The 25,665-nt window shown below is 36.8% G+C and overlaps 1 long non-coding RNA gene across 1 annotated transcript in view; it reads left to right on the top strand.

The window, feature by feature from the left end:
* Nucleotides 1-25,665, top strand: part of LOC112675833 (uncharacterized) — a 67,612-nt gene that overhangs the window by 14,571 nt on the left and 27,376 nt on the right. The window contains exon 3 of the long non-coding RNA XR_007407254.1: nucleotides 1,346-1,499. This is a non-coding gene — a long non-coding RNA (uncharacterized LOC112675833). The remainder of the gene's footprint in view (nucleotides 1-1,345; nucleotides 1,500-25,665) is intronic.

The following is a 25,665-nucleotide window of genomic DNA, read 5'->3' as shown; positions in this document are numbered from 1 at the left end:
TTAACTCTTTCCTTCAAGTGTTAATTTGAAAACTGTAATCACCAAGGGCTCAGTCAATGCCAGCTGCAAAATTAGCAACCCAGGAACATACAACCCATCTTGTCTTCAAAGAGAGACTGTATAAAATGAATGTAGTTGCTAATTACTGATTAAATATCAAAATCTCATGAAGACTATTACATAGGGTTAGGCCAGTGGTCCAGCCAGCCCATTATTAGTTTTTGATGATAATATGACTATGATTACCCAAAAAGTCCCTGAAAATGTCTGGGATGTAACCCAGATATGTACAACTTTACTTCATGAATAACTATGGCTCTATCACTAATGTGTTTCTGTAAACCCTTGCCAATTCTACTTATAGTTTAAAATAGTGATTCAGTGGTTCGTATGAGAGAGGACTAGTGCCATCTTCTGTTGATTCTCCTCCATCTGCATTGTGACCAGGCACATCTATTGGACTGTTTAGCACAGTGTGTACATACGTTTATAAATGAGAACAGTGAAGTTGTTGATCACAGGTGTTAATCCCTGGTGCACTGTGAACCACGTCCTTGTGTTTCCTCTTTCCTTCCCACTCCTTCTGATTCTTCTCTTCCTTTCACAATTGCATATTTGAGAATCTTTCTCTTTTAGATACATTGAATCAGAGACATGGCCTCCACAACATCATTCTTAGAGATGTCCACTAATCATCCCTAACTTCTATTTGTTAGAACAGTCATTGTGAGCAAAATTCTTTCTGGAATTTGCATTTCATGTTTTTCAGTGGATGTATGGTATGTTTCACATAGTTTTCCATCTAGGACATTTGTCTTATTCTGTAGCTAATAACTCTCAGTTTATTACCCCATTTTGCTGCTTTTGAAGAATATATTAAGAGCTTGATTTGACCATCTCAGTTTAAATCTTTTCTCCACAACTTAATAGTTTTGGAAACAGGCAAGCAAATCTCTTTTCTGTGTCTCAGTTTTTCAGGTGTGCATTGAAAACAATAATATCAGTCTTACTGGATTGCTATGAGGATTAAATAAATAACATCAAGTGCTTAATGTCAATGCCTAACACATAATAAATGCTTAATATATGTTAGCAATTATTGTTATCATTACGAATTCAACAACACCATACAATGCTAATTGAACATCTTTTCTGTATAGGCACTGAGAATAAAAAAAATAGTAAAACATAGGCATTATTTTGGAATAAGCATAGAATCTAATGACAGAAATAGACAAGGAAGCAATTGCGATACAATGTGATAAAGTATTTTTTATAACGGCATATTTATAGATTCTTATTTGGCTCTTAAAATAATTCTATGAAATATTAACCCCATTTTCAGATGAGGAATCTGGAGCCCAGGGAAGTAGAATGAAGAACCTACAGTCTTGGGCAGGGACACATTTCTCCCTTAAGCCTCTTGGTTCCAATCTCACCTCTGGCTTTGTGCAGCAGACTGACCTGCTTCATGGCCCTGCATTCTGGTATTATTGCTGGTAATTTTGCATGAACACTTCTGCCTCTATTTGACATTGTAACTCTCCATGCATTATAGTCTCTGTTGATTCTGTTTTTTTTTTAAGATTTTATTTATTTATTCATGAGAGACACGAGAGAGAGAGAGAGAGAGAGAGAGAGAGAGAGAGGCAGAGACACAGGCAGAGTGAGAAGCAGGCTCCATGCAAGGGAGACTCGATCCCAGGTTTCCAGGATCATGCCCTGGGTGGAAGGCAGCGCTAAACCGCTGAGCCACCTGGGCTGCCCCTGTTGATTCTATTTGGGACCATGGTACTATGGAAAGAGCACTGAGCAAAGGGTCAGGGTTACTGTAGGCATATTTCAGGTCTTTTATATTGCATAAGTACTTAATTGGTGGCCTCACCTCCTTGGGCCCCAGTTCCTCCAGCTGTTTAATGAAGGTTCTGATGAACACAGTGGTTTTAGAAGGTAGTTCTGGGGTCGTGCCGTGGTTGCCAGCTTGGAGAGTGAGATCTACCCATTTGTTAAAGGGTTCTACTTTTACCTATGTCAGTACAGTGGTATTTCATGAAAGATTGTGTTTATTAAGTTTGGAAAAAAAGGATTCTGTTTTTTAGGCTGAAATTTCTGGATTTTAGCTGTTGAAACATAGAAGGAGGAAAAGTTATTTAATATATCCTTACCCTCCCAGTCCCTTCCAAGAAAAGCAAACTACAAATGATTTTTTAATAGCTAAATGGGTAGTAATTAAGTTTCTTAAGATTGTATCTCTTATTAAGAAAATTAATAACTTTAATATCAATGTGTGGTATGTAGTAAAATGATTTGAGGGTTGAAAGACATGGGTTTAAGTTCTAGCTCTTGCATGTATGTATTCTGCATGACCTTCCCTAAGTCACTTTACCGCTCTCAGCTTTGATTTCCCTTGCTCAGCCTTGCTCTTCCAACAACACAGGATTCTTAAGACAAAAATAACTGGAATGAAGATGCTTATAAATCACAGAAGTTATGAAAATGTTAATTCTTTTATGATTGTTTTTAACATACCGATAAAGTTCCAGTTAATATTTGTGAGGTTTTCAAATCTTCACCTTCTGAGAGTTTCAGACATTTTTCTCCAACATGTTCCCATAGCAGGGATGTCTCTGGAATTTATTCTGGCAGACAGGTCTTTAGTTAACAAAGAAAAGAGGGGTGTGTTTGTGTGTGTGTGTGTGTGTGTGTGTGTGTGTGTGTTCGTTCTTATTGTCATTGCTGTCCAGGCTGACAAATGGGTTTAGGTCCGGACTCCCCCATCCCCCTGCATTATTAATGAAAAATTGCATATCACCTGAGGCTAACCTAGCTCCTTTCACAAGTCTTTGGCGACTAACAATCTTGCTGCCATCTGAAGAGAAGTCTGCCAAGCAAAGAATCTCCTCCCTGCTCTTTCCCTTAAGAAACACTTTAGTATGTCTAGCACTGGACTGCTTCAAATTAGGTTTGAATAAAACACTGTAATAAATAAGTAAATGTCTCCCCTACACAGATTGCCACTTGTTTAGGAATAAAGTATCGATTTTTGAATGTTGCTGAGATTTAGACATGGGTTAATTAAACATTTACATATATGTGCTGAACAATATATTGCATGGTACAATAATGTGCACTTTAATCAGAAACTGTGGGTGTTTGTGTTTGCTTTTTCCATGTTAATTGGCACCATGCTGGCTCAAGCTTAGGTATTTGGCTAGATGGAAGAAAATAGACATGGTGTTTTAAATATTTTAATTAGGACCAGCAGTTCTCAGCTCCCTCATTTCTCATTGGATTGTTTTTCATGCATGAATAAATTAGCTAGCATGGAAGTACTCTGTAGAAAGTGGTTGCCCTCTGGCCATAAAAAGAGTCCTGTTCATTAATACTTTAATGAAATTAGCTGTGAGCAAAATATTATTCCTTTTAACTGTGTTCTAATTTCTTAATTTTAATTAGGCACATAATTGTAGGGTGCTGAAATTATCTTCATGTTCAGCAAGTAAAGTTCCATCATCAGGAGCCTGTGGCTGAAACACCACACACTCCCAACATGTTCCAGCAGGAAATTTTCTGTCCAACTTTTTCTCCATTTGCTTTACCAGAGATCCCCCTCACCCCTCTATTTGTGGCCATAGTGTGATATTTTAGAGTTCCTGCTCCTGACTCATGCCATTGGTAATGAAACTGTTGGACTGTGGATCATTTTAGAAGTGAGGCAGTGTGGAAGTCTACAAAGAATCTGGTCTGGTGGTTTTTTCCCCTTTCAGTTTTTGTTTCCTCAGGCTCTCACCTTAATAACTGTCCCCTTGGTTTATGTTAGAGTTCTCTCTATTATTTATTACTTTATTGGCTTGTTCATTTTGGATCTATAAGCTCTGTGAGAGAAGGAATTTTTTTTCTCTTTCAAACCTCCATTTGTGGCATATAGTTCCTACATTGTACAAATATAGTTGTTGAATGTTTAATGGAACTGTGGATTCCACAAAGCTGAAATTTTCTGATATGGTTGTGGCATTTTACAATGATTTATTTATTTATTTATTTATTTATTTATTTATTTATTCATTCATTCATTCATTCATTCATTTATTTATTTATTTTTTAAACTTTTATTTATTTATGATAGGCACACAGTGAGAGAGAGAGAGAGGCAGAGACACAGGCAGAGGGAGAAGCAGGCTCCATGCACCGGGAGCCTGACTTGGGATTCGATCCCGGGTCTCCAGGACCGCGCCCTGGGCCAAAGGCAGGCGCCAAACCGCTGCACCACCCAGGGATCCCCTACAATGCTTTAGATAAATAAGATGGTCCACACATAAATACCAAAATGAAACTTCCGAATTTGATAGAACGATCCTCTGAATTTGCTGAGTTTTGACTTTAGAAGGAACAATGTGGAATCTGGATTAAAGTTTAAGGGAGAAACTGAAAATCTATACACATTACTTTGTATTATTCCCTAAAGTTCAAACTGATTTATCATGACATATATTCAGATGCAACAATTACTGAAAAAATGAAAATTCATTCACTAATTGTATCATACTTGCCTACAACCCATATCACACTTAACATAACCTCATACAGCTACACTGGTGGTTTTTGAGTGAGGCAACTGACTCATTTATTTAAATATTTTAAATGTATTAAATAAATGCAGGTAAATATTTTATAGGTCCATCAAGAAGTTTCATATTTATCTGGTATGTAAAATAGGTGTAATAGTAATACCTCCCTCATAGGCTTATTGGGATTTTTAAGTGAAATAAATACATACCAGACACACAGAAGAGTACCTGATATATAGTAAGCACTCTAAATATCAGATAATATCATTGACATTCTAAACACTTGGATATAGATTGTCATCTTGCAAACTAATATTTGACTATTTTGCAATGTGTAAATCCCTCTGACTTGTGTTCAAATTTAACTGCATCTATTTAATAAAAATAAAGATAAAATACCCAATTTTACAGAATGAGGCAAATTTTATCCCACTTATTTTCTTAAAATATAATACCATTATTGAGACCATGTTTCAGATTTAGCTTGGTACTTACACCAGAATTCAGAGATTCCAGTTACTGAGTTTGTTAATGCTACAAACACAGAGGAAGCACCATGCCCATCACCCCCAATACCTTCCCATTCCTAAAGCAAACAAGATTCCAATACTCTTCCCATTCCTAAAGCAAACAAGATTCCAAAGTTGATTTGTATTCTTCCCATGTGTGTTTTCAGTTTTTACTATATATAAATCATAAATAAATAATATGGAGGGATCAGGAGCAGATCGTAGTTTCACATACAAGAAACTTGTTAAGATTTTAGTAATCTTTTAAAATGATCATTCACGCATAATGAAAAAAGAAATTGTAACAAATTATAAATTTTTAAAACTCACAAGTATCATAAAAATCTAGAAAAATAATAACTTTGTTAATTATTGACACACTTTAGTTATACTTTTTCTCTAATTTTTTTGGATACATACCTTTTTTTCATACCTTTTATTTCATATGAAATGATTTAATAATACTGTCTCTATAGTTTTCTAAATTAGCTTTTTCTAAATAGATTTCTCCCCTAAGCTTTTAGAGAAATAGCATTACCTAAATAATAGTCTGAATACAAAGACAATTTTTTCCTTTAGCATGGTTGATGAATTTTTTAAAAATTCTTGGTAGTCAAGATTCATAAAGCTTGAAACTTTGCAGACAGAAATATTCATTTTTTTGTACTACTACTTCTATGGATTTTTTTCATTTTACACACAAGAATTATGATAAACTCTCTTTGTAAGATTTCCCCCAAAGAAAAACAGTTTATAATTGCATATGCTGCATTATGAGTCTATTCCTGATAAGAAAGAAATTTGTTTTTATGAGGTATCAATGAAAACCAAATTTCTCATTTACAGTTTTTCATATCTGACTGAAGAATTTTCCACTGACCAGCTTCTGCTTCCATATATTTCAAGCTTTGTTTTTTTTAATCTCACCATACTTCTAGTGCCTAGTGGTATATGACACATTTATGTTTTGATCTGATCTTGCGCAGGGTACCTTAGAGTCATGATGCCATACCTAAGGGTCCATATGGTAGGCAGCAAGAGAATTCCTAGGACCAGTTCCTGCACTGGGTGTAGTATAGTTCATGAACACATTTCACAAAGTCTAACCAAAATGTATCCCCCCCAGAAATTCTCCTGGACTGATCCCAAAATGCCCATGGTCTCTGCAATGCCATTTGACATAAAGGGAAGGGAAGTAGATGGTGAAGTTGGCAAGGGAAGAGACAACTGTCTTAACCAATTGTGGTTAAAATATTACTTATACAAATTTTATAAAATATATGATCATATGGACACATTGCCAGAGCCTCTAACAGGGCTCTGAAAGGGGCCCAGAAAAGTAAGGGACCCAGACTAAGTAAGGGGCCCTGAAGTTTAAGTTTCATTAGCACTGGAGTAATTCGACCTCCAATGGGATAGTTATATATGCTGACAGATTTTAGATCAACGTTATGATGCTGTTTATCTTTTTTCATCACTCAACTTTAAGGTTTTTAGTTTTATCCTTATCTGTACATATAAATCCAGTTTATTTATTTTAACTCTCTGCAATATTCCATTTAATAGAAATAGCACATTTTATTTTCATTTTTTATTTTCATTTTCCTTCTAGTGACATTCAGCTTGTTTCCAACATAAATATATTCATAAAATCTTCTGTTTTACAAATCTTTTTTGTCTTTTAATAGTTTTATCATTTTACTCATAAAATTATTACACATAGTTGTAGCTTTTTTTTTTTACTTTTGTATTTCCCATCTTTGTTTTTTAATGTGCACTTTAGTCTGGCATGTGTGTGTGTGTGTGTGTGTGTATGTGTGTGTGCCAGTTTTCCAGTTCCTAGTTCTCTCCTTTAGCTATGTCTAATCTGCCATTAAACTTATTCATCGAATTTTAAATTTTATTTACTATGTTTTGATTTTGTAATTTCTATTTGATTATTTTAAAATAATGCTTTACAGTTCTCTGCTGAAATTCTCTGTCATACCATCTACTTTCTTAAACATGTTAATCCTTTTAAGGTTTTTTTCTGACAATACCAATGCCTGAATGTCTAGTGAATCTGAAACTGTTCTTTTCTCTTAATTGTCAAGGTATAAGTGTTTGTTATGGTTGCATTAAATATCAGACAATAAGTATAAACATTTTAGAGCTAATGGGGTGCCTGGGTGGCTCAGCCAGTTAAATTGTCCGACTTTTGATTTTAGGTCAGGTCATGATATCAGGGTTGTGAGATGGAGGCCCACATCAGGCTTCATGCTGGGTGGGGAGCCTTCTTGGGATTCTCTCTCCTCTCTTTCTGCCCTTCTTCCTCTCTCTCTCCTCCTTTCTTAAAAAGAAGAAGAAATTTTAGAGCTAATTTGAAACTCTGGATAATTTTATAGTTCTTGAAAGATGATTTATTTTTATACTAGAAGCCATTAAGATAGAGGCTATATTATCTAATGCTGAGCAACAAATTATCTCAGAACTCAGTAACTTCAGATATCAAACATTTATTATCATAGTATTTCTGTGTATCCAGAACCCAGATGTGGCTTTGTTGGGTGCCTCTGTCTCTAAGTCTCTCACGAGTTAGGAATTCAGCTGTTGACAGTCTCTGGTTTCATCTTAAAAGCCTCCCCTAGGGGTTGAACATGCTTCCAAGCTCACATGACTGTTGGCAGGCCTCGGGTCTCTACCTACTATTTGCTGGAGTTATTAATTCTTTGCCATGTAGACCTCCTTTTTAGGCCAGTTCACAACATGGTGTCTGGCTAGTCTCAGAACACGTGAGAGAATTACAGAGGAAGGGCAAGACAGAAGGACAGTCTCTTTGTAAACTAATCTTCGAAGTGATGCCCATCACATTTGCCAGTTCTTTTTGTTAGAATGCACTAGGTCCAGCCCATACTCAAGGAATTATCCAAGGGCATGAGTACTAGGAGATGGGTATCACTGGGGGCCTTCTTAGAGGCTACCTACTCCAGAGACAGATCACTTTGATCCAGTATGGGATTATGTTGATTAAAAATTGAACTTCCGTTACTGTGAAGGCTTATCTACTTCCAGTTCACCCTTATAACTAGAGTGTGTATACTCTTTAGAAGTCCTAGTTGAAAGCCTGGGATATATCTATAGTATGTTCACTCTTCCCTGATGGACTCTAAATTCCAGTTCTTCCCCCTATAGTTCTGTGAAACTACTGAAGGTTCTGCTCATGTTTAAGCTCCTCAGCCATCACTTAGAATCCACACATGCCTAAAGGGCAAAAATGTAAGAATCAACTTTCTGAGCCTTTGTGTCTCTAGGATCTTATTTCCCTAAGTCTTGATGCATTTTAGTGTTCTTCTGCCTTCAAATAGGTTTTTTTTTTCTGTATTATCCATCTTTTCTAGGTGTTTTCAATGAGAGGTTTGTTCTGATCCAAGCTTGTCCATTATAGCCAGAAGAGGAAGAACTACATCTGGTTGGCACTAGCCTGAGTCCAGTTTTTACTCCTGGTTCATTTAGTTGTGATCATGAGTGTCACGTTTCATAGCATAAGCTTAACTTTGGGGCTGTGATCTCTATAGGAAAGGAGAGTATAAGCTAAGTAGATACAAAAGTATCTATTGCACAGATACAACTGAGTTTTATCTTTAATCATCAAAGAGAAACAGGTATTAGGCTAATGAGAAAGAACATAATATTGGGGAGAAAAAGACTCTTGAATTTTTATGTTAAAGTTCAAAGAAACATTCGTATTTTAAAATAATCAAAACATTTTTAAAATTAGGAGATTTCATTCCGTTAGGGTTCATGAGTAACCGACTACACTGGGAGATTTATGAGGGTGGGTTATGTCTCTTTATTTTGGAATTCCCAATGCCTCAAATAGCGTCTGAAATAATTTAGATGTTCAATAAAAGTTTTCAAATTGAGCTCAATTAATATTACAATAAAGTTACCTTCCCTGAGCATATCCTAAATAATAGGGGTAAGGGAATGAGAAGATGATTTGGCGGTGGGTCTAGAATGTAAACATTTTTCCATATAACAATATTCTATTAAATTATTTAATTTAAAAAACAACATCCATTTCAATAGTAAATTCTCAAAATGTTAGGCCTATATAAATAAATAAAAGTAGGAAGAAAGGGAAAGAGAAAGAGAGGAAGAGAGAATTCAGGTGGTAGAGCTCTAGAAGTGAGCACTTTGTCCCTTCAAGGTTATATGTTGGAAACTCATCAACATACTCTTCTGGCTTGGTGTTGGTATTGCACAGTACAAATTTCTCTGGGTTTCAGTGCAAAATGGCCACATAGATACAGTCAAAATGAAACCAGATAGACTAAGTATTCTATTAGATATTTGTATTTTTAAACAGTCTCAACTGGTTGGGCAAGAGGAGTTGGGCAAGTTTGAGTATCTGTTAAAGAACAATTTAGTCATGGGCTTTTCCTGCATGAGTTTCAAGTGACATTTGTTCTAGGTGATATTGCTACAGTCTCCCTCAGGCAGGTGGTATGAGGGTTGTAGTTCTTGATTATGCCTTTCCTCTGGAAATTGAATTCGGATTGTTTTGCAATTATAAATAAAACAAAACCAAAAGTATCAAAGTTATATCAAGTTTTGATATAGCTTGGGAGCAATTTTCTGCTTTTCCACAGAATGCTACCAGAAACAAGAAAGCTAAAGGGATTTGTCATTTCCACTGGCAATCTAGTTTTGCTATATAAACAATTTAAAATATAATGTGCTGTACGGTCTGGTAGCATGTGACGTGACCATGGGGAGTGTTTACTTTTCACCTGTGGTCAGTCTTCCATCAGCCTGAATACTCTTAGGATTCAAGATGGAAAGACTGGAATCACATAACCTCTAAGCAATCATTCATCACTTGGCCAAACAATTGCTTCTGAGCAAGCAAGAGTATTATTTATTGATAGAAGTAGTTGTAAAGAAACAATTTTGACATTGTCAAAGAAGCAGCTTAGGATTTAAATCATCTTAGCACTCAGAATGCAAGGGAAAGTGTCTATCTGTCTCTGTGTCTGTCTGTCTGTGTGTCATCTATCCTTCACTTCGTCTTTCTATCCATTTCTCTCACTGCTCCAAAATGGATTTAAAAGACTTAACAAATACTAATGTGTGCACATACGCACACATATTATTTGCTATGGAAAAGATAGGGAGATGATAGGTATATGATAGGCATAGAAATAAGATTGGAAGACTGTATCCCAAAATGTTTTCTCTGCATTGTGAGATTATTGATTATTTTTGTTTTCTTCTTGAGGTTTGCTATATTTCACAGTATTTCTGCAGTGAATGTATCATATTGTAATGCTATGATATAATAAAATATATAATAAAAAATATATATTTGGTTTTCATCCCTGGTTCCTGGTATAGAACTCCTAAAACCCTTATAAAATTTACAAAGTAGTAGGGGTAATATTCTTTTTTTTTAATTTATTTTTTATTGGTGTTCAATTTACTAACATACAGAATAACCCCCAGTGCCCATCACCCATTCACTCCCACCCCCCGCCCTCCTCCCCTTCTACCACCCCTAGTTCGTTTCCCAGAGTTAGCAGTCTTTACGTTCTGTCTCCCTTTCTGATATTTCCCACACATTTCTTCTCCCTTCCCTTATATTCCCTTTCACTATTATTTATATTTAGGGGTAATATTCTGTTAGAATATTTGTTCTTAGTACTTAGTTCCTGATGTAAGAGCTTCTAAGACTTTTTGGAGTCTCTGGAGTGGTAAGATTGTCTTTTTGTATACTAATGAGATGGAAGATGACTGGGGACTCCTGGATAGCTTCAGGATCAGGAGTGGTCATCAGAAAGACTTAAGCATGACTGGAAGCTTGGAACTTTCAGACTGACTCACATACCCTGGGGAAGAGAGAGGGAATGAAGATTGAGGTAATAATTGATCATGCTTACATGATGAAGCCTTCATAAAAATCCCAAAACTAGATAGTTTGGGGGAGCTTCTGGGTTGATGAACACATCTATATGATGGGAAGATGGCATACCCAACTCCACTGAGATAGAACCTCCTGTGCTTGGGACACTTTTGGACCTCATGCTTTGTACCTCTTCATCTGGTGTTTCATTGATATACTTCATAATATCCTTCATAGTTAGCCACTAAATGTAAATGAAGTGTTTCACTGGGTTGTGTGAACCATTATAGCAAATTATCAAAGCGGAGGAAGGGAGGGGGTTGTAGAATTTGATTTGTCGTCAAGTTAGACAGGAATGTGGGTACTCTTAGCACCTAATATTTGCAACCAGAATCCGACATGGAGCAGTCTAGTGGGACTGAGCCCTGAACCTATGGGGTATGCACCAATTCTGGATAGTTAGTGTCAGAATTGAATTAAATTATAGAACATCCACTTGGTGTCCACAGAGAACTGGAGAATTGTTTGGTATGGAAGACCCACATATTTGGAGATGGAACTGTTGTGAAAAGAGTAACAGCTTCTCCTTTCATATACTTTAAATAAGAAAATAAGTGTTAAATAATAACTGGTTTAAAAAAATAATCCTGATAGAATCTTGCTAAATAATAAATAGGAATGTGTTAAAAAATTACATATACCCATTCAATAAAAGAAAAAAATTAAAGAAGAAAATAAGAATAGGAAAAGTAAGCTGAAAGAAAGACTGAGTTTACCTGCAAAGAGGCAGCCTATAAGTATGATATACTTGGTGAAAAAGGGGCTTCAAATTGGTTATTGAGTTCTTGCTCCACTAACAAAACAGTGACACCATAACGGGTGATTGTCTCATGTGCCTGGGGCTTAAAATAAGTCAATTGCTCAGAAAAAGCAAGAGGATTTTTGGCTTTTGTATTGAAGACTGCTGTCTCTTAGGAGTCTTTTTGAGGAGCTTATTCAACGTGCACATAGATGTTTTGGAGGGCAGTCCTTTCAGGACTCAACGCCTAGGCATGGGGAAAGCAGCAGTGAGCCAGCTCACATGTCACCATGGCAGTTCTCCTGGCATGAGCATGTCCCTCCTGGCCCAGACTATCAGCACCTCCCACCTGGGTGGCTGTACCTGCCAGTGAACTCATTTCCCCATCTGCTCTCTGGCTTCCTTCCAAGTCATTCTATACATGGTAGCCAATGACCTTAAAAATCACACAACAATATTGTTAACTGGTTTTACCACTTCTGTTCTTTGACCCACTTCAGTACATTTCAACATGACAGTCAGAGTGACCTGAGAACTAATTAGGTAATGAATCTCACTAGTCATAACCTTTCATTAACTTCAACCTCCTCTTCAGACAAAGACCAAAATCTTTACAGTGGCCTCCAAGGCCTTTGGTGATTGGATCTGACCCTCTACCTTTCAACTTCATATCTCCCTCTTTCCTCTTTAACCCTTCTTAACATAGTACATGTGCTGTGCTGCGTGTCTTCCTCCTTCAGGCCCTTTGCACTTGCCATTCCCTGTGCAGGAGGTGCCCTTCCTCATCTTTTTATACCTATTCATCTTTCTTTCATTTACAATTCAGCTCAAAAATCCAGCTCTTCCTTTTATAATTTCCAATAGGAGCGTATACTTTTCCTTCCAAGCACTCACCACAGTTTGTAGATTTATATTCATTTGTGCAATTGTCTCATCTGTGTTGGTCTTTCATCCCTAAACAGGAATTTTTTGCTCACCATCATATCCCTTGTGGCCAGAGTGCTTGAGCTCATGATGAAAAATCAGTAAATAATTATTGAATGAGTGAATGAATGAATGAGTCTTAATGTTTTCACTGAAGGATCCTTCATCCACTTCTCTCACCCTTCTACTTTTAATCACTAGTTTAGAAGCAATAGTAAGAAGGAAATTGGAAGGCTGGTCATTCCTTGCTCTGAAGTATCTTTCTCAACAGAATAGGGGTTGTGGGTTCCTGGGCAACTAAGGAAAGATCCCAGAAGAACATAGCTAGTAACATCCTCCAGTCAAAACTTTGGATTTTGGATTCAACACTGTGTTTTCTGTTTATAGCCTTAGCTGCTTTTGGAATAGGAACAGTTTGCCTCTGTTCTATCTCCATCTCAGTGCAATTATCCCAGTCTTGAGATTATCTCAGTTTTAAAGGAAGAGAGGCATGAATTCTAATATTGCATGGAAGTCATATCAAGAGTTCTTGCAGGAAAAAGAAACATGGATTAATTTGGTGGGATTTTGTGAGGGTGAACAATGGAGGTTGAAAAACATATGTAAAAACATTGATGAATTTTTGAAAAAACCATGTTTTTCCGAGTATTGACTTTCAATTTTAAGCATGGAATTTGGTCATATTCCACTGCTGCTTCTGTTTTTTTTTTTTTTTTAATTTCAACCTATGACTGGAGAAATTTTTGTATTAGGGATCAAAATCCAATTTTAAACCTCCAAATGTATCTCTGAATATTAGATGACAAGATGGTGTATCATATTTGTAAGGACTTCCTGTGGGAACATGACTGTTCAGCTGCAGTTAACGATCCTTGCAATTCTGTTCAAAACCACTTTTTTTTTTTTTGGACTGACATTATCTTCAATCTTATAGTTGAGCTTTTTTTGGCTCATTCCATGTTTGCAAAATAGCTATTTGGCTTATTAGTTTGGCCATTTTGCTTATTAAATCATCTTGAACCGATGGAGGTATTCTTAAGATATCTTTAAAGGAGATCTTTCTAAATTTTGAAATAAATCTTTCATTGCATATATGCCATGTAACAGGGATGATTTATTTTGCAATACTTAGGAGAAATAGACTAGAATTAATATCATCAACATAAGACATACCTTGTTATTACCAACCCTTAGTTTATTATTTCTCTAATGGGAGAAAAGATGTGATATTGGGAGTAGGGGAAAGAAGTGGAGGGGAAGAGTGGAAAGGCACTACATAAAAGTTGGTAGAGAAAAAGAGGGAAGAATTAGGGCAATTACACAGTATTGGGAAAGAAAGCCTTAAATACTGAGGTCTGGAACAGGAAATCTCCAACCATTTATTCAATAAAGAATTCCTGATTATGTAATAGATAGGCACTATGCTGGTAAATCTAGAAGTAGAGAAAAAAAGATCAAGGTCCCTATCTTCATGAAGCTTGCAGTGTATTAAAAGAAATAGACATTAAACAAATACAAGTAAGTATGCACTTGCAAATTATGTTTTTAAAAATCCAAGAGAGGAGATCCCTGGGTGGCTCAGTGGTTTAACACCTGCCTTTGGCCCAGGGCGTGATCCTGGAGTCCCGGGATCGAGTCTCATGTCAGGTTCGCAGCATGGAGCCTGCTTCTCCCTCCTCCTGTGTCTCTGCCTCTCTCTCTCTTTCTATCATGAATAAATAAATAAATAAATAAATAAATAAATCTTTTTAAAAAATCCAAGAGATTTAATAAGATTGAAAGTGTGAGGAGAAGCCAGGGAAAGTTTTTCTATTAAAGCAGTTTTAATGTGAAAACTAAAAGATGATTCAGAGCTGGCTAACTACAGAGGGAAAAGAGCATTTCTTTTTTTTTTTTAATTTATTTTGTATTGGTGTTCAATTTACCAACATACAGAATAACACCCAGTGCCCATCACCCATTCACTCCCACCCCCGCCCTCCTCCCCTTCTACCACCCCTAGTTCGTTTCCCAGAGTTAGGAGTCTTTATGTTCTGTCTCCCTTTCTGATATTTCCCACTCATTTCTTCTCCCTTCCCTTATATTCCCTTTCACTATTATTTATATTCCCCAAATGAATGAGAACATATAATGTTTGTCCTTCTCCGATTGACTTACTTCACTCAGCATAATACCCTGCAGTTCCATCCACGTTGAAGCAAATGGTGGGTATTTGTCATTTCTAATGGCTGAGTAATATTCCATTGTATACATAAACCACATCTTCTTTATCCACTCATCTTTCGATGGACACTGAGGCTCTTTCCACAGTTTGGCTATTGTGGACATTGCTTCTATAAACATCAGGGTGCAGGTGTCCCGGCATTTCATTGCATCTGTATCTTTGGGGTAAATCCCCAACAGTGCAATTGCTGGGTCGTAGGGCAGGTTTATTTTTAACTCTTTGAGGAACCTCCACACAGTTTTCCAGAGTGGCTGCACCAGTTCACATTCCCAGCAACAGTGTAAGAGGGTTCCCCTTTCTCCGCATCCTCTCCAACATTTGTGGTTTCCTGCCTTGTTAATTTTCCCCATTCTCACTGGTGTGAGGTGGTATCTCATTGTGGTTTTGATTTGTATTTCCCTGATGGCAAGTGATGCAGAGCATTTTCTCATGTGCGTGTTGGCCATGTCTATGTCTTCCTCTGTGAGATTTCTCTTCATGTCTTCTGCCCATTTCATGATTGGATTGTTTGTTTCTTTGCTGTTGAGTTTAATAAGTTCTTTATAGATCTTGGAAACTAGCCCTTTATCTGATAGGTCATTTGCAAATATCTTCTCCCATCCTGTAGGTTCTTTTAGTTTTGTTGACTGTATCCTTTGCTGTGCAGAAGCTTCTTATCTTGATGAAGTCCCAGTAGTTCATTTTTGCTTTTGTTTCTTTTGCCTTCGTGGATGTATCTTGCAAGAAGTTACTGTGGCCGAGTTCAAAAAGGGTGTTGCCTGTGTTCTCCTCTAGGATTTTGATGGACTCTTGTCTCACATTTAGATCTTTCATCCATTTTGAGTTTATCTTTGTGTATGGTGCAAGAGAGTGGTCTAGTTTCATTCTTCTGCATGTGGATGTCCAATTTTCCCAGCACCATTTATTGAAGAGACTGTCTTTCTTCCAATGGATAGTATTTCCTCCTTCATCGAATATTAGTTGACCATAAAGTTGAGGGTCCACTTCTGGGTTAAAAACATATTATGAACAGCTATACGCCAATAAATTAGGCAATCTAGAAGAAATGGACGCATTCCTGGAAAGCCACAAACTACCAAAACTGGAACAGGAAGAAATAGAAAACCTAAACAGGCCAATAACCAGGGAGGAAATTGAAGCAGTCATCAAAAACCTCCCAGACACAAAAGTCCAGGGCCAGATGGCTTCCCAGGGGAATTCTATCAAAAGTTTAAAGAAGAAACCATACCTATTCTACTAAAGCTGTTTGGAAAGATAGAGATGGAGGACTTCCAAATTCGTTCTATGAGGCCAGCATCACCTTAATTCTAAAACCAGACAAAGACCCCACCAAAGGAGAATTACAGACCAATATCCCTGATGAACATGGATGCAAAAATTCTCAACAACATACTAGCCATTAGGATCCAACAGTACATTAAGAAAATTATTCACCATGACCAAGTAGGATTTATCCCCAGGACACAAGGCTGGTTCAACACCTGTAAAACAATCAATGTGATTCATCATATCAGCAAGAGAAAAACCAAGAACCATATGATCCTCTCATTAGATGCAGAGAAAGCATTTGACAAAATACAGCATCCATTTCTGATCAAAACTCTTCAGAGTGTAGGGATAGAGGGAACATTCCTCAACATCTTAAAAGCCATCTACGAAAAGCCCACAGCAAATATCATTCTCAATGGGGAAGCACTGGGAGCCTTTCCCCTAAGATCAGGAACAAGACAGGGATGTCCACTCTCACCACTGCTATTCAACATAGTACTGGAAGTCCTAGCCTCAGCAATCAGACAACAAAAAGACATTAAAGGCATTCAAATTGGCAAAGAAGAAGTCAAACTCTCCCTCTTTGCCGATGACATGATACTCTACATAGAAAACCCAAAAGTCTCCACCCCAAGATTGCTAGAACTCATATAGCAATTCGGTAACGTGGCAGGATACAAAATCAATGCCCAGAAATCAGTGGCATTCCTATACACTAATAATGAGACTGAAGAAAGAGAAATTAAGGAGTCAATCCCATTTACAATTGCACCCAAAAGCATAAGATACCTAGAAATAAACCTAACCAAAGAGGTAAAGGATCTATACCCTCAAAACTATAGAACACTTCTGAAAGAAATTGAGGAAGAAAATGAAAAAAAAAATAAAAAAAGAAATTGAGGAAGACACAAAGAAATGGAAAAATATTCCATGCTCATGGATTGGAAAAGAGCATTTCAAGTGAAAGAAACAAGTGAATGGCATGGTGCCTTTAAGAAATTGAAAGGAGGTTAATGTGGCTAGTGCAGAGGACAAGGGGCAAAGGAGGTGTGTTTGTTGGCCATGTGGGGATAAAGGGCTTAGTTTCTCCTTCATGTGATGTGGAAGGTACCTAGGAATTTAAAGTTGGGAGTGGCATGATCAGATTTGATTTTTAAGATCACTCTGGGTAAAGGCTGGGGAATGGATAAGGAGGACTAGAGAAGTAATGGGAATATTTTTAAAATAAACGACTGTGAGATACAAAAGGCCACTTGCCCTAATCTTCCATATCTGCCTGTCCTGATGCCTAGGACAACTTCCTTTGGGTTGACATACAAAGACTTTCTAATGTGTCTATGTGATGGGGTGACAAACCATTGTTAGGCATCCTAAGATGAAGAAATCAGTCTTCTTACAGAGTATATGAGTACACTATTTTAAAGAGGACCTATTGCAGTTTTAGCTCTACTCGAGTTGCTTATCAGTGTTTTTTTTTTTTTGTTGTTTTTTTAAGGGGAGCAATGATACAGATTGGGATACTTGAGGGCCTCAACTATATATCTGTAGTGTTTTATCTCCTTAAGAAAAAGGGTCTGAAGCAAATGTGGCAAAATGTTAAGCTTTAACAAACTGAATGGTAAGTTACATTTGTGATTGTTAAGTGATTTTCTATCCTTGTTTCCATTAAATATTTAATAACTAAAATAACCTTTGAGATTTCTTCAAAGGAAACTTAATAAGGAATGCCCATTTTATATGACTACAGCTATAAAGGAAGTACATATATAAATGCCTGCAAATGCCATGTTTAAAGCCCCTAATTTTATAAAATATTACAAATATTTTAATATTAAGTTTTTGAGTCTTTTTATTTCTTATATGTGTTACCTTCAATCTGGATGAAATATATTATTGTTGGTAGACAGTAATATGGGCAAGCTGGAAGATATACACACTTACCTAGTTCTTTGTAAGAAATTAGCAAGTTACTTCCATGTTTCCCTTTCCTTGGGTAAGTAAAAAGGCATCCAAGTCCCATTGTCTTTCATTGTTAATCTCTTTCCATTGCTTTAAGCATCAGAAGTTCTCATTTATTTTTTTGAGCACAAAGCAGATGGAATATATGATTAAAGTAACACTTAAAAAAGTATTTTTTTAGGTTGCATTTTTTCATAATCCTATACCGTAGAGACTTTAAATCCTTGAAAGGACAGCTCATGTATATACTCCATTTGGTCTTGAAGATCAGCAGATGACATTAGAGGTTTGTTCAGATTGCCCAGACTTGATGTTTATCTTAATATTAGTGGCACTAGAAATAGAAATGCCAAACATGGAAGCTTCCAGAAGAGCTTCCAAAGAGCTTCTCACTTTTACAGCAGCCAGTCACCTCATTCCTCTCACTTTTGGTTCTCCTTTAAAGGCCCAAGTGTTAGCTTTTTAAATAATGATACCAAGCTGCCTGAAGCTAATATCCCTTGTGGTCAGGGGAGATTTTGGCATTAAAGCAAACATCATCAATTTTTTAAGAAATGGAAATGAGTTACAGATGTGGAGAACTGTAAAGGCTCATGTGTGCTGGGCTTCAGTCTATCTGAAACTGGGGACATTTTAAATGAAAATCAGTTAAAAAATAAAGTTCCTCTGGGGAGAGGAAACATTCCCCCTTTCCTAACCTTTACCCTGAATATCCTGTTGATATGAAGACAAGATCAACTTCACCAATGACACGATGAGCAGTGACTTGTTAAAGGGAATCCAGAGTTATCAGGTAAGAACTTGCATTTATCTATTTAGACTAAAACCCACATTTACTTCTGTTGGGACTCAGAACATGCTACTCCAAAATATGGTATGTTTGCATATTGAATATTTTAAGCTGAAGGAGTTTGAGAAAACAGCAGAAGCAAGAAGATCACTCTGACCTTCTCCTTGGCCTTCTTCCCTGAAACAGATCATTAAACGCTCTTGTGAGAGGTGCCCTCCCTATACCTGGAGAAAAGGAGCATCCTTATCTCCAAAGACAAAAAAGTACTGAGAAGAATCTGAAAAAACAGGCCTTTCTGTTTTCCGCAGTTTATACATTTACCTTATACTCTCTGATCTATCATATTTCTATACAACTACCCACTCTTCATCAAACCTAGCATAAAAATACTCAGGTCTGTTTCCTTCTGAAGGCTCCAGAGTCACTTAGAAACTTAATGTTCAGTAAATTTATATGCTTTTCTCCTGTTAATATGTCTTTGTCAGTTTAATCTTCAGATCTAGTAAGGAATCCTGAGAAGGTTAAGGAAAACTTTTCTTTCCCTACACTTTTCTCTTACTATAAGAAACTTCAGAATTTTTAAAAAAAATTGATGCATGGCAAATTGAACACTTACAATAAAGTATCTCCCTCCCCTTTCCTTTTCCTCAGCAATATTTAAATGAGAGTTTTGGAAGAAAAAAATAACCATAATTTTTCTTAAATTTTCATTTAATAGTTGATAGAATACCTATTTTACAATTTTACTTGTTTTTTAAAAAGGAACCATGACTTTTTGGTGCTGTACATAGTTGCAAAGAACAATATTGGTATTTCTTTTGTTACTACAATTATTAATTATTAGTAGATTAGGAACTTACTGCCAATTGGTATATTGAGTCACATTCCCAATGTTATTTTAAACATGTCCATATATGAAGCTGAATTGTTTTCTTTCTAAATAGAATTTTGTGGTAGATAATTTTCTAATAGGAATAAAGTACCCATTTAAAAAGAAAGATCTAGATTTGTGTAACAAGTTCTCAGAAGCAGGCAAGACTGTGTTCTGATGCCATTAATTACTTCTGATTATTAAACTGCTGTATTCATGCTAATTGCTGAATCCCATGGGATCTCACTAAGATGAGATATGGCCCAGAATAGACAATAAAACCCCAGATCAGCAAAGGTAGTGATTTTAACATCTTGAAGGCCATATTTAAAGATATGTTATAGTCATGATGTTAAGTTAGTAGAGGCAGACACCAATCATTAATGAATAACTGATCTGAGGAGCACCCTGCCTTGATGAAGGAAGTTAACCTGTTTGTTTTCCCTTAAGGTCCCTTCTAACCTCAGGGTATCATAGATTCCATTTCTAGATATCTTTGGGAAGAATTAAGCTGAAAACTGAGTAATTACGATTTTAAATTTTACTTTCTTTCATTTTACTTACATAATGGAGACAAAACCATTTGTCTTCACTTGACTCCTGTGCTTCTGAGCCTGCATTGATGAAGAAAGACATTATAAGAGAAGAAGACTGAAAGACACGGAGGGAAGGATAGCAGGACAGAGAGTTAAACCAAAGGCAAAGAAAGAGGGATGCAGTGAGAAAGACAGCTTTAGAGAATGAGGAAGAGGGAGACATGTGAAAATGGTTGTGATCATTTTTCCAAGTAGAAACATACTATGTTTGAAAAACCATCCAAAGCTCAACCTGTGCTCTAAATAGGTGCCCATGTAGGCAAAGGTTTCTGAGAAAAGGTTTTCTGAGAAAGAGAACAGTAGAAGTGAGTTGGGGGTTTGCACAGTACTGACTGAATCAAATCTCCCAGTTGGGCCCAAGAGAAACTTGGCTTGTGATCAGTAGATGATCAAATAAATTCCTTGAAATCACCTGCAAAGGCACCAAACAGAAATCCTGGTGATGGTTCCTCTAGGAGTCAGCCATCATATAAGAACCTTTCCAAAGTGGCATCATTTTAGAAAACGCATTAATGAAATTGGGCATGATTAAATGGAAGCAAGTCTCTTGTTTGGTTTTATTAAAATGAGTTTATCTCTTGAAACAGATCCATTTCCCATTTCTCACTATCTTATCAGAGGATGCCTTTGCAGTGGGAACCAAGTGCTCCCTTTCCAATTTAATGGGAAATCAAAAGTGCAGAGCCACCTGCACAGACAAAAATCAACAACTCTGAAGGATGACCCTTCAGTAGAAATGCATTATGGGGCAGGCCATGTGTTTTCCTGAAACTCACATTTTAACCCCAGCATGGTTCCCTGTGCTTTATCTTAGTAAGATCCCAGCTTATGTTGTACCTCACATGGTGTCAGCGGTGGGCAAACAGCAATTGTCAGAGCTCAGGTTTCTCTAAGACCTCATGTTCTCAAAGTGGATATTATAGGTGTAAAGACCAGTGAAGTTGATAATGAAAGAGCAAGTATTCCTTTAGGATTTTGATGTCAGAGAAAGGAACTCATCGTCTCTGTTGCCAAGAAGCTGTCAAATATGCCTTAATTATGATTAATAACATACACATACCTGAGAGGATTTTTTTCTCTCTCTCATGCTGACTTTCTTAAAATGCCTCTTGCTAAATATTATCTCAGGGTCCAATACAGCTATAGTTTTAGGGACAAACTGGATGGTGTTTCTGTATGTTGCACCATTTATAAAACATGAGTACTTGGCTAAACAAGGCAGATTCTGACATCTCTTTGTGTATATTTCATTTGCAGTTGCTAGTTTTACAGTAAAAAAAAGTGTTTTGAGTTGATAAGTTTAATCTTTTCCTAAGTGAACTGATTTTAAGGCAAATCAGTAATATTCTCTATCGTTTGTTCTTGAAGAGGATGACAATCATGCTTTAGAGGTGAGCAGTTTTATTGTTTTTAGAGGAGGAAAGTAGGGAATAATTATGATATCTATGTAGGGAGTTGAGAAAGAAGCACATATTAACTGTGAATTATGGCTAAACGAATATAAGAAAGGTGTCTTGATAGTTGTAGTGTCGGATACAACACAGGTCAGTGATAATTGCAAAAAACATGGATGAAATGAAAACCATTATGGTAGAGTCCTATGAAATGATGTATAGTTCATGTTATTTATACAGAAAGTAAATTCAGAACTATATATGTTGAAAGAGGATTTTAGAAAGAATTATCTATGAATTTTGTACAGGTTTTAACTTTTTCTTTAGTCTAGATGTATCTTTTGCTTCTCCTTGTTAACATTCCTGGAGTGTTTTATATTTGCAAAGTGCTTTATTCTGTTTTACTAGTTATTCCCTGTGCTAATACATACCTGACATCATTTTATTGTTTAGGTAAAGTTAACAGGGCTCAGAATTCAGCAAGTTGATGGCTCCATCTCTGACTTAATTAGACAGTTTAAGCTCTAATTGGCTGGTGTTAATCAATCAATTAGAGAGTTGCACATTCACTCATTGGGAATTGTGAGAGCAGTTGATGTAGTTGGTGCCAGATACTCCAGGAGAAATTACTTATTCAAAAAAGAACTACACATTGTAAAGGGCCCAAGTGGTGGGTATCCATGAATGCCTGGCCAAGGATGGCATGCATCTCAACCTTTCCTGTGTGCAGAGTTTCAGGAGAAGCAGATTGTCCTGGAGCATCATGCTAGAGAAAGAAATGTGTTAGAATTGTGTTTCCTCATCAGGTTGGAGATCAGGGAGACTGTCAGCTATAACAAAAGCTGCCTTGCAGAGGGGAGCAAAGGCAAGCCTGAATCCTTAGATATGTTGGTGAGGCTGCTGCGTGATCATGCATAGTAGAATGTAGGCACCAGAGCCAGCAGAACCACTCCAGTTCTCATTAGTTGGGCCATGAATTCCTCAACTATTGTAAATCATGCATCTGTGTATCCCTCACAGTGTATATTCCTAGGCCTCATGTGCAGGAATTACTGAAAAATTACTGAATAAACGTATGAAAACACTCCAATAGTGGATAACCACTGCTAGAAGCATGTATATATTTTCAAAGTCAGTTTTATGCACTTGTGAAAAAGAAGCTATTTCCTTTCTTAAATTATTTTTCTTCTTTTTAAAAATATTTTATTTATTCATAAGAGACACACAGAGAGAGGCAGAGGCATAGGCAGAGGGAGAAGCAGGCTCCCTGTGGGGAGCCTGATGCAGGACTCAATCCCAGGACCCCAGGATCACCACCTGAGCCAAAGACAGGTGCTCAACTACTGAGCCATCCAGGTGCCCAAATTATTTGTTTTCAATTTAGAAACTCAATGTGTACTATTTAATGTTTAATATCTATTTTATGAATGGTCATCTATCTTATTCTACTTTTTTCTCTGACCTTGGTTTTAAGCCGTGTCCTAAATCAACCCTTCCCTGCTGAGACTATTGTGCAAGAATGTGCTGCATCTCTCCATACAGGGATCAGGATCAACTCTCAGAGCATCCAATTTGACAGGATTATGGATATTTGGTTGCACAAATACTGATGCATATGAAAAAAAGCCAACCATGACATAATGCTCAAAAATTTTAAAAATTTTATTTAAATTCAATTATTAGTTTCAGAGGTAGAATTTAGTGATTCATCAATTGTACACAACACCCAGTGCTCATTACTTCAAGGGCCCTCCTTAATGCCCATCACCCACGTCCCCTCCAGCAACCTTCAGTTTGTTCCGTATAGTTAAGAATTTCTTATGGTTTGCCTCCCTCATTTTCATCTTATTTTATTTCTCCCTCCTTTCCCCTATGTTCATCTGTTTTGTTTCTTAAATTCCACATATGTATGAAATCATATGGTATTTGTCTTTCTCTGACCTATTTCTCTTAGCTTAGTATCCTCTAGTTCCATCTAGAGGAACATTGTTGCCATTGTTGTTACAATGGCACTATTTAATTTTTTTATGGCTGAGTAATATTCCAGTGTGTGTGTGTGTGTGTGTGTGTGTGTGTACGCACATACACATATATTTCCATCTTTATCCATTCATATGTTGATGGACATCTGGACTCTATCCATAGTTTGGCTATTGTGGACATTGCTGCTATAAACATTGGGGTGTATGTGCCCCTTCGAATTACTATATATGCTTTGGATGCAAAGGATAATAGTAGTGCAATTCCTAGGTTGTGGAATAGCTCTATTTTTAATTTTTTGAGGAACCTCCATACTATTTTCCAGAATGGCTGCACCAGTTTGCATTCCCACCAGCAGTGTAAGAGGGTTCCCCTTTCTCCATCAACATATATTGTTTCCTAAATTGTTAATTTTAGCCATTCTGACTGTAGGAAGTGGTATCTCATTGTGGTTTTGATTTGTTTTTCCCTGACGCTGAGTGATATCGATAATGCTCTTAAGTTTTGTAGATAGATAATGGCTTCCTGCAGCTTTATTGTGTATTTTCTCCACCTCTGTGAATGTTCTACAATTTTCTTAATAAGAAGTTAAATAAAAGAATCAGCCACATAACTTCTGTTCTCACCTTGTGCAATGCATAGACTTGTAGGCTGTCAGATACTCTGCAGGCCATTTAGTCTCTACTCTTACTTTGCTGAAAAGGAAACTAAGGACATGACGTTAAAGAACTTTCAAAGCTTCCTTGTAATAGGGCTGATGCAAGAATTCAATCACTGTAAGGGACTTATTTTTCATTGCCTTGGCTATTTCTAAGATGGTACTTTGGGTGTTACCTGGAATGTGTGAGTAAACAGTTTGTTGAGAAAGCATTCTAATCACCATTGCAACCCTGTGGTTGTACCACACAGCCTGAGGCAGTATAATGCTAAATAAATCCAGAAGTCACCATTAGCCTAAATATCCAGACAATTGAGGAAGATAGTTTTTTAATGTGGTCATGAATTTTCTTCTACTTAATTTTGGGATTTTAGATTAATTTAGTTTCTAACAGCAGAAAGTCTCTATATGATTAGCCCCTAGCAACCCCTCTCTCTGAGCACTTCTGACATGTTCCTCCTCATTCACTACAGTGCAGCTCTCCTGGCTTTTCTGACCCTCCAGTATGCCATGATTGTTCCCACCTGCCAGCCTCTTTGGACTTATTTCCTCTTCCTGGAATTCTTCTTCCATCTCTTTGCAAGTCTGAGTCCCTCTCGTTATTATCATTATTTTAAATAAATTTTATTTTTTGAAGCAGAGTTAGGTTCACAGCAAAACTGAGTGGAAGATACAGAGATTTTCCAGATACCTCCTACCTCACAAGCAGAGCATCCCCATCATCAACATCCCCCACCAGAGTTATGAATTTGTTACAATCGATTAATTTATACTGACACATCATTATGATCCAAAGACCATAGTTGACAGTAGAGTTCACTCTTGGCGTTGTATATCTTGTGGGTTTGGACAAATGTTTAATGATATGAGTAATATTAAGTGATATAATGATATCTGCTGTTAAGGTATCATACAGAGTAGCTTCACTGCCCTAAAAACCCTCTGTATTCTGCCTATTTATCCATCCTCTCTTCCCTCCAACACTTGCTCATTATTTTTTAAATCTGTGTTCATATATTACCTTCTCAAGATCTTCATGAGCAGCCTAGCCAAAATAGCAACCTCTTCTTACCCTAGTCTTTTTCTACCACTTCTGTTTTCTTTACAGCATTTGCTACCACCTAAAATTATATCAATTTGGTCACATGTTTTTTTCCTACCTCTGTCTGTAAGATCCTCGAGTGGAATATATTGTTTATCCCTCTATCCCCCAGGTCCTAGAATGGTGCCTGGCTTATGGTAG

Source organism: Canis lupus, chromosome 30, assembly GCF_003254725.2.
Source record: "Canis lupus dingo isolate Sandy chromosome 30, ASM325472v2, whole genome shotgun sequence".
NCBI lineage: Eukaryota > Metazoa > Chordata > Mammalia > Carnivora > Canidae > Canis > Canis lupus.
The sequence above is the reverse complement of the archived record's forward strand: the minus strand, read 5'-3'. Positions and strand labels throughout refer to the sequence as shown.